General features: G+C 36.0%; 1 pseudogene across 1 annotated transcript in view; it reads left to right on the top strand.

Annotated features, from left to right (window-relative positions):
- Nucleotides 1-897, top strand: part of LOC105817454 — a 1141-nt pseudogene extending 244 nt beyond the window's left edge. Inside the window, exon 2 of the transcript XR_001137841.1 lies at nucleotides 7-897. The product of XR_001137841.1 is annotated as an interferon regulatory factor 3 pseudogene (transcript). The remainder of the gene's footprint in view (nucleotides 1-6) is intronic.
- The last annotated feature ends 8213 nt before the right edge of the window (nucleotides 898-9110 follow it).

Genomic DNA, 9110 nt, shown 5'->3' with positions numbered 1-9110 from the left:
TCCCAGACAGGCAGCCCTCAGGCCTCGCTGTGGCCCCTGAGCCCCACCCTCAGCTCTTGCTGAGCCCCAGCTTGGACAGTCCCGCTCCCCACCCAAACCCGGAGCTCCCTGAAAACCCACTGAGGCGGCTGCTGGTGCCGGAGGAAGAGTGGGAGTTCGAGGTGACAGCCTTCTACCGGGGCCGCCAAGTCTTCCAGCAGACCATCTCGTGCCCAGGGGGCCTGCGGCTGGTGGGGTCTGAAGCAGTAGACAGGATGCTCCCTGGGCAGCCAATAACACTGCCAGACCCTGGGCTGTCCCTGACAGACAGGGGAGTGAGGGGCTACGTGAGGCGTGTGCTGAGCTGCCTGGGGGGGGGCCTGGCTCTACGGCGGGCCGGGCAGCGGCTCTGGGCCCAGCGACTGGGGCACTGCCACACGTACTGGGCCGTGGGCGAGGAGCTGCTCCCCAACAGCGGGCATGGGCCTGATGGTGAGGTCCCAAAGGACAAGGAAGGAGGCGTGTTCGACCTGGGGCCCTTCGTGGCAGATCTGATTACCTTCATCGAAGGAGGCAGATGCTCACCACGCTACACCCTCTGGTTCTGCATCGGAGAGCCATGGCCCCAGGACCAGCCATGGACCAAGAAGCTCGTGATGGTTAAGGTGGTTCCCACGTGCCTCAGGGCCCTGTTAGACATGGCCCGGTCAGGGGGCGCCTCCTCACTGGAGAACACCGTGGACCTGCACATTTCCAACAGCCACCCACTCTCCCTCACCTCCGACCAGTGCAAGGCCTACCTACAGGACCTGGTTGAGGACATGGATTTCTAGGTCCCTGGGGCAGCCTGAGCCCTTGATCCTCACGGGTGCAGGCCCCTAACACTCATCCTTGACCAATAAACTGGTTCCTACTGTGGTCAAAAAAAAAAAAAAAAAAAATAGGTATGACATGTTGTGCTGAGCAGCCTCTAGAAATGCCCACCTCTTGCTATTCATGTGCTTGCATCACTCCCTCCCCTTGAGTGTTGACTAATCAAGACCAGTTGCTTGTTTCTAACCAATAGAATATGGCAAAAGCATTAATTTATAATATGGAAATAGGTAACTAATACATATGTATATAAAATTTAAATTGAAAAAAAGACTCTACACTTATTGGCACAATGGGAAATGTGTTATATCTCTACAATGAAATGCAATACAGCAATCAAATGACATAAAAAATGTTGGAGCTTAAGCAACAATATAGGTGACACAAACACAATATTGAACAGAAGAACAAGACACAGGATATATGCAAAAGGGGCCATTTCTATAAATTTCAAAACCTATGCCAACTTATGCTGTTTAGGGACTGTGTTCAGGAAAAATTGCAAGTAAGGAAAAATGACAATTATACGACCATTTAATATTGTGCCAGAGCTTCCAATGAGCCTAGCAAAAGTCTTCATGAATCTTATGTTTGTTCATTTTAGTAGGCACAACTTATTTGAGCCCAAATGTTTTACAAACCTGTTAATTTAGATGTTAATTTATAAAAACAGAGCGAAAATTGATAATCATGATTTATTTTTTCTGTCTGGTAGAAAAGATAACCCTAAAAGTTATGCTTTTTTATTGCACATAAGTTATGTAGGGCATTATTTCATTTTATATCTAAGATAGCAATCTTATTTGTAACCATGACCATGTCAAAAATGAAACATTTTTGAGGTAAATTTTATCTAAAGAACTGTATTTACATGTTGGAAATTATAGTGACAAAGTCCATTCAGTGAAGTAAATTGGGACCTGATTTATGATGTCTCATCTTTACAAAGAAAGAATGTTGCTCCCTGGAAGTCCAGAAACATTGGTAAATTTTGGTAATCTCAGTTTCACGTGCTGTAAGTGAACCCTAATGACTGTGACTTGAATGGTTCTTGATCCTGACCTCAGAATGAAAGAGCTGATATTGATCATAGGAATATTTCTGGCATGACAGAAATGTTAGAAAAAAGCAAACCAAAACCAAAAAACAAACAAACAAACAAAAAAACAGTAGTCGAAGCTTTACAAAACTTCTAGGTAGAAGCTAATTCTCCTACCTAAATATCATATCACTCTAAGGAATTTTAGGTTTGTTAATTAACATTTCCAACTACATTTGGGAAAATGAATCAAGACACCTGGGTAGAAAACACACAATAGAGAAGCATAGCTCCAGGGAGCAGCTGAACTATAATAGCTTATATTGCATAGTGATCTCCATGAAATTTTGCTTTTGAATATTTTCTCTATAGAAAAATAATTTAGAGAAATATTATAACATGAGTGATTTTAGAAATTTTTTGGTAATTTTCACTGTTCATGTATGCCATAAATTAAGCTTATATCTAACTTTCATTGCCTATAAAGACTGTAAAAAGCAATTGTCTAAACCAGAAATTGGCTGATGAAGTTAAATATCTTTTCATGTGTTTATTTGCCAACCATATGTCTTATTCAGTTATATGTCCATATATTTTGCCTATACTCTAATTACATTGTTTACTTTTTAATAGCTTTTGAGAATCTTTTATATGTATTTTAGATATGAGTCCTTTTTCAGTTTTGTGGTTTGTAAATATTTCTCCTAGTCCATATTAAAGGGCATTTTGCAGAGAAAAATATTTCATTTTGATGAAGTCCAATTTACCAAGTTTTTATTTTATAGATCATCTTTTTTGGTGTCATGTCTAAAAATGCTTCACGAATCCCTATATCCCGAAAACATTTCTTCTGTTTCCTTCTAAAAGTTTGGTAGTTTTACATTTTATATTTAAATCTATTTGAGTTGATTTTTATAGCAATTGTGTGGTTTGGAATGAAGTTCATTATTTTTGGCTATGGCTATCTGCTATAATCTGAATGTTTGTGTTTCCTCCAAAATTGATATGTTGAAACCTAATTACCAAGGTAAAGATATTAGAAGGTAGGGCCTTTAGGAGATGATTAGGTCTTGAGGGCTCCACCGTGATGAATTAATGTCCTTATAAAAGAGGCTAAATGAAGCCTCTTTGTCTTTAGACTGTGTGAGGACCCATAGAAGCTACTATCTATAATGAATGGGCCCTCACCAGACACTGAATTTACTGGCTCTTGGATCTTGGACTCCTTAGCCTCCAGAACTGTGAGCTATAAATGTCTACCCTTTATGTATTACCCAGTCTAAGGTGTTTTGTTATAGCAGCCCACACAGACTAAGAGCTTCAACACCATCCAGCACCGGATCACTTTTAGAATCTTGTCAAAAACCAGTTACCTGAACAGCCCAAATTTCTATCAGCTGATGAATGTATACACAAAATGTGGTATATTGATATAATAAAATATTATTTTACCATAAAATGAAACATTGATACATGCTACAGCATGGATGAAATTTGAAAACATTACGCTAAGTAAAAGAAGCCAGTCACAAAAGATCACTTTCCATTTATGTGAAAAGTCCAGAATAAGCAAATCTACAGAAATAGAAAGTAGATTAGTGATTGCTTAGAAGTGAAGGTAGGGGAAAGAGGAATGTGGGGTTGGAGTTAATGGGTACAATTTTCCTTTTTGAGGTGAATAAAATGTCCTAAAATTGATTGTGGTGACAGTTGCACATATCTGTGGAAATATACACTGTACTGTATATTTTAATGGGTGAATTGTTAATTATTGCACTACATCTCAAAAATCCTGTTAAAAAATCACTTGCAGATACTGGCATGAAGCCATTTCTGGCTATTCTATTCTTTTCTGTGAATCAAGCTGTCCATCTTTCCCACCACAAAGTCTTGATTACTGTAGCTGTATAATAAGTTTTGAAATCAGCTAGCATTTTTCCTCCCACTTTATTCTTTTCTAGAATTTTTACTATTTTACTTCCTTTGCCTATACATTTCAATTTCAGAATACTCTTATCTCTATGTCAAATAAAATAGTGCTGAGATTTTGTAGCAATTTTATCAAATTTGTATATCAACTTGGGAAGAATTGACATATTTACTTTAAATTTTCTAATCCATGAACATAGTAATTGTCTCTTTGTATTTAGATCCTCTTTATTTTTTTAATCAGCATTTTGTAGTTTTAATCACACAGCTTTTGTATATGTTTTCTTAGATTTATACCTATGAGTTTTATTTTTTGACCAATTGTACATGGTACCATACTTTTAATTTGTTTCCATGTGCTCATTGCTAGTATTATAGAAATAAAATAAATTTTTGTATATTAGTCTCATATCTTGTGAACTTAATGAATTCACTTATAGCTCTAGGAGTTTTCTGTAGATTCCTTAGGGATTTTTACAAAGACAATCACGTCATCTCTAAAAAGTATAGTTTTATTTCAACCTTTTTGATCTGCATGCATTTTCTTTTCTATTCTTGCCTTATCATCTATTTCTCTGGAAAACCCTATTAGTATCTATATATAGTAATTCAATTATCTCCCTCTCTCTCTCTTCCCTGCCCCCCGCAATCCTGACTGTTGTAATGCCACAAAGAAGTGAAGTTCCAAGAAGACAGCTTCTCAGTGTTTATTTCAGACAGCCATGTCTCCCATAGAAACACTTTCGTTCTATGCTTTATAGCCATGCCATGTGATCCAGATCTTTTCCCACACCAGATAAACTGGAAGTCAATTACAGGAACTCAGAGTTTCTGAACAGGGTTTCTTTATTTGAAGCAAAGGAAGATACTGAAGCTACAACAGTATTCAAAATTCATGAGAAATAGCCGCACCCAACATGGAGAGGGACCTGAATGGATTAAGTCTCATCTCTGGGTAACTGCTAAAAATATACTGCAAGAGAAAGTCCTGTAGAACTACAACTTACTGTTTTAAAGAAATAAATAATTTTTAAAACCAAGTTGCTTGCCCTTTGAGCAGAAATGTGTGATGGTCTAAGAGAACAGCACAGGTAGATTATTGGATAGGGCAGAGTAGAAAGTCAACTGGTGTTTCTCTTTTCAATTTTTTTTCTATTTGATGTTGGAGGCTAGCTTATAAATCAAAAGAACATCAATGACCCAGATCCTGAATGTTGCCATGGAGGCTGATATCCAAGCAGTGAGGAATTCAGTTGACACTCTTTAGATCTCCATCAATCTCTTCTTGAAGACCAGAAAATAGAATGGTGTTTAAAAAGACCCCAACAATCCTATTTCCTTCCCACGAGTACTTTCCCTTGCCTGTTTTTCCCTTTTCTGTTTTGTCTGCCTCCGCTTTCCAGTATCTTCCTGACAGGCTGCAATGAGGAAAGATATCGCTGAAGTTGATGACATGTGACATAAATGCACCTTTGGAGAAAGACCTATGTTTCCAAATATGGCTGCCCAGCCTTTCATAATACATAAGGGCGTAATACTTGCAGGGCATCAGCTGCATGTGCCAAGTTTTGCCCCTAGACCAGAGACAAAAAGTAGCCCAAGGAAAGCTGAGAATATGGAGTTTAGCAATAAATAGAACATGCCAGAGCAAAAGTGTAGTGAGTAGTGGAAGCAGACAGTATCACAAAAGAAGGGTACAGGTGAATGACCTAGAAATTCCGAATAGCCTTTATAGCCAGGTGTTGGCTAGGGAAAGGTTAATCATGCATGATAGTAGCCATCTATTTTAAGGTCCAAGGATATTAATTTATCATTTTCGTATAATCTACCTATTTAACAACTTCATTGGAGTCTACCAACATTTATCCTGGATCAGAAAATGCTACACACACACACACACACACACACACACACACACACACGTATAAATCTATCTCTATCTTCCTCTCTACATATAACATGTATGTGTGTAGTTACTTCATTTAAATGTATATAAAATATATATTATATATCTCAGAGAGAGAGAGAACTATATAGATATATGTATAATATGTATATATCCTTCATCCCTCTCATTTCCTCTCTCGCCTTACTTATTAGGAAGACGTCATTCCTACCTAACTATGGAACCCTAAAGCATTGTACTTCTGTCTTAGGTATTTTGTAAAATCAATAGTGAAATCACTATATATAGCTTCCCAACTTCCTATCTGTCTCCTGGGTCCTTTCATCACAAAGTGCCTGTTAATGAATCTTATAAAGGGCTTAGCAAACATTAATATTAGACTACCTGCAATGATGTGTTAATTAAAATTAAGTCCCTTTTTCATTTAAGATGTGATAGGAAAGAAAATTTGACATGGGCAAAACATCACTGTGAATTTTAATTAAAAGAAATTTGGGTGTGGGCACATTTCATATAATCTCAATTGCCCAGACATTTTGTAGACAGAATATCTCCCTAATTTGATCAGAAACAGTGCATTACAGCTGAGGGTGACGATATGGTATAGAGAAATCTCTTACTTCTTGATAACAACATACTAGTGTCACTATAATTACGAGTTAATATTTAAAATTTGTTGATTTCATATTTGCATGCATATATGCTAACTAAAATTAATTAATTTTAATTGCACACACCAATTACAACATCAGACTCATATTCCAACATATTATTCCTCACTGATTATGTAGCTCGTAGGATTACTTTAATTTTTAATTTTGTACTTTAAAGTCAAATAATAATATGTATTTCTAATTAGGCTCACATATCTCACAGCTGATTAAACCATGTTTTAATATTTTATGACACTAGTCACCTTTAATTCCCCCACTTTGATAGCTCTTTCCTCTCTGTGCTTGTTTTCCTTGTCTCATATATCATAGTGTGAGATCTAAGAGTGTTTTCTTTCCTAATTCTATTTTACAGCAGAGAAAAGTTTCTAGACTTTCACTCAGAAAATAAAAATGAAGTGTGAGAGTAAAGAGCTCTGAAATGATGAGGGAAATTTATTAGGTTATACCATATAAAAGTGTTGTTTTTATAGGTTACCCTTGGCTTCCCTGTAGTTTGCAGAGAGTTAAACATTTTGTTTTTAAAAGTTCTATGACTAAATCTCAGAGAAACCTAATATAAATATTTCTGACCTCAACAAAGTTATGATTATCACAATATAAGTTATCTTTCCTTTTGCAATAAGAATCATAAAGTAATAAAATGGAATTAACATTCAGTGAGTATTTACCACATGCAGAGCTTCACAATTATCATTTTATTGTGTCCTTATAAAATGCCATAGCTAAGGGGAAATAAATATCACAACTGAGAGAACTGAAGACCAGAAAAGTTAAGAAAAAGTGTGCCAGGGCACCCTGTTCCTAAGGAGCAGAGCCAGATTTCAAAGGCAGTTCTAGCTTAAAAGCTCATCCCATTCTACTAGTCCCACACTGTCTTCTGTCTTTCTAAACTAATTAGCTGTCCTAACGTATTTTTAAAAATAAATTTAGAATCAAAGTTTACTGTAATAAATTCACTGCTTTAGGCTATATTGGTTAAGGTCCTTTGGATGCCACATCATTAGAGGTGGGCTGTTTAAATACCTTTCTCCTGCTTTTTTCCTTTCTTTCCCTATCTCTCTTATTCAGTTCTCAGCCAAGTGACGAGTCACGAAGGAGAGGAGAAAGGGAACAATCATGGGCAAGAGGAAGTAAGTTCAAGGCCTTCTTTAAACTTGTGCTGATTCTAGTTTCCTACAATGAATTATTCTATAACACAGATTTCAAATTCATTTAGAGGGTGATTCTTCTAAAAATGAAGTTACATGAACCTTGGTTAGATAAACGCTAACAAGAGGATAATGATGAAAATGAAAAGGCGGAGCATAGGTGGAAAGATAATTAGGAAAACAAAACAAGTGTGGTTGCTATGTTTAAAAAGAAAAAAGATAAACCTCTTTTTAAAAATGAAAATACACAAGACCTCTCAGTCTCACGTTTCAAAGTATGGGAATGTGGTAACAAGAAACCCATGAAATTATGGTACCAAAAAGTATATGATAGAGCAAAAAAGAAAAAATAAATTCAACGACTTCAAAATTAAAAACTTTGTACATCAAGAGATATTATAAAGTGAAAAGGCAACTTACAGAATGGAAGAAACATCTGTAAATCGTATATCTTCAGATTATCTATCTAACAAGAATCTAGTATCTAGAGATAAAAGCCCCATCTAAACAAAAGAAAATCCAAAGAGATAGAATATTTAAAGAATACTTACCACTCAATAACCAAATTACAAACCATCCAATTAAAAAATGGGCAAAGTGCTTGAACACTTTCAAAGAAGACATACAAATGGCCAAAAAGCATGTGAAAAGATACCCAATGTAATTAGCCATTAGAGAAATGCAAACCAAAACCACAATTAGATACCTCTTCATACTCACTAGGATTGTGATAATTATTTTTTAAAAAAGGAAAATAACAAGTGTTTGTAAGGATGTGGAGAAATTGGAAACCTTATACACTGCTAGTGGGAATGTAAGAGGGTGTAGCTGCTGTGAGAAACAGTTTGGAGATTCCTCAAAAAGTTAAGCTTAGAATTATCCTATGACCCAGCAATTCCACTCCTAGATATATACTGAAAGAAATGAAAACAAATACATACAAAAAAAAATACATGGATGCATATGTTCACAGGAGCATTATTCAAACAGTCAAAAGGTGGAAACAACCCAACCATCCATCAATGGATGAATAGATAAACAAATTGTGGAATGTTCATACAATGGAATATTATTCAGCCATAAAAAGGAATGAAGTACTGATACATGTTACGATGCGCATAAACCTTAAAAACAGTGTGCTAAATGAAAGAAGTCAGGCACAAAGGATCATACATTATATGAGTAGTAACTGCTTAATGAGCAGAGGGTCTTCTTTTGAGATGTTGAAACAGTTTTGGAACTAGATAGAGTTGAGGTAGCACAATATTGTAAATATATTAAAAGGCACTGAATTGTATACTGTAAAATGGTTAATTTTACCATATATGAATTTCACCTTAATAAAAAAATAGAGTAAAAAAAGAAAAAAGTATGGGATGTACACCAGAGAATAAAATACATACAAAATGTGCTAATATGTAAAAAGAAATTAGATAAACATTTTATATTAAAAGAAATAAATCTCAGAAAGTCAAGGATCAATTGAAAATTCTACAAAGTAGCAAAGCTAGAAAGAGGAAACCACAATAAATCACAGAGGAAAAAAACAATATCAAAAAGAA

Source organism: Propithecus coquereli, unplaced genomic scaffold, assembly GCF_000956105.1.
Source record: "Propithecus coquereli isolate 6110/MARCELLA unplaced genomic scaffold, Pcoq_1.0 Scaffold414, whole genome shotgun sequence".
Lineage (NCBI taxonomy): Eukaryota > Metazoa > Chordata > Mammalia > Primates > Indriidae > Propithecus > Propithecus coquereli.
The sequence above is the reverse complement of the archived record's forward strand: the minus strand, read 5'-3'. Positions and strand labels throughout refer to the sequence as shown.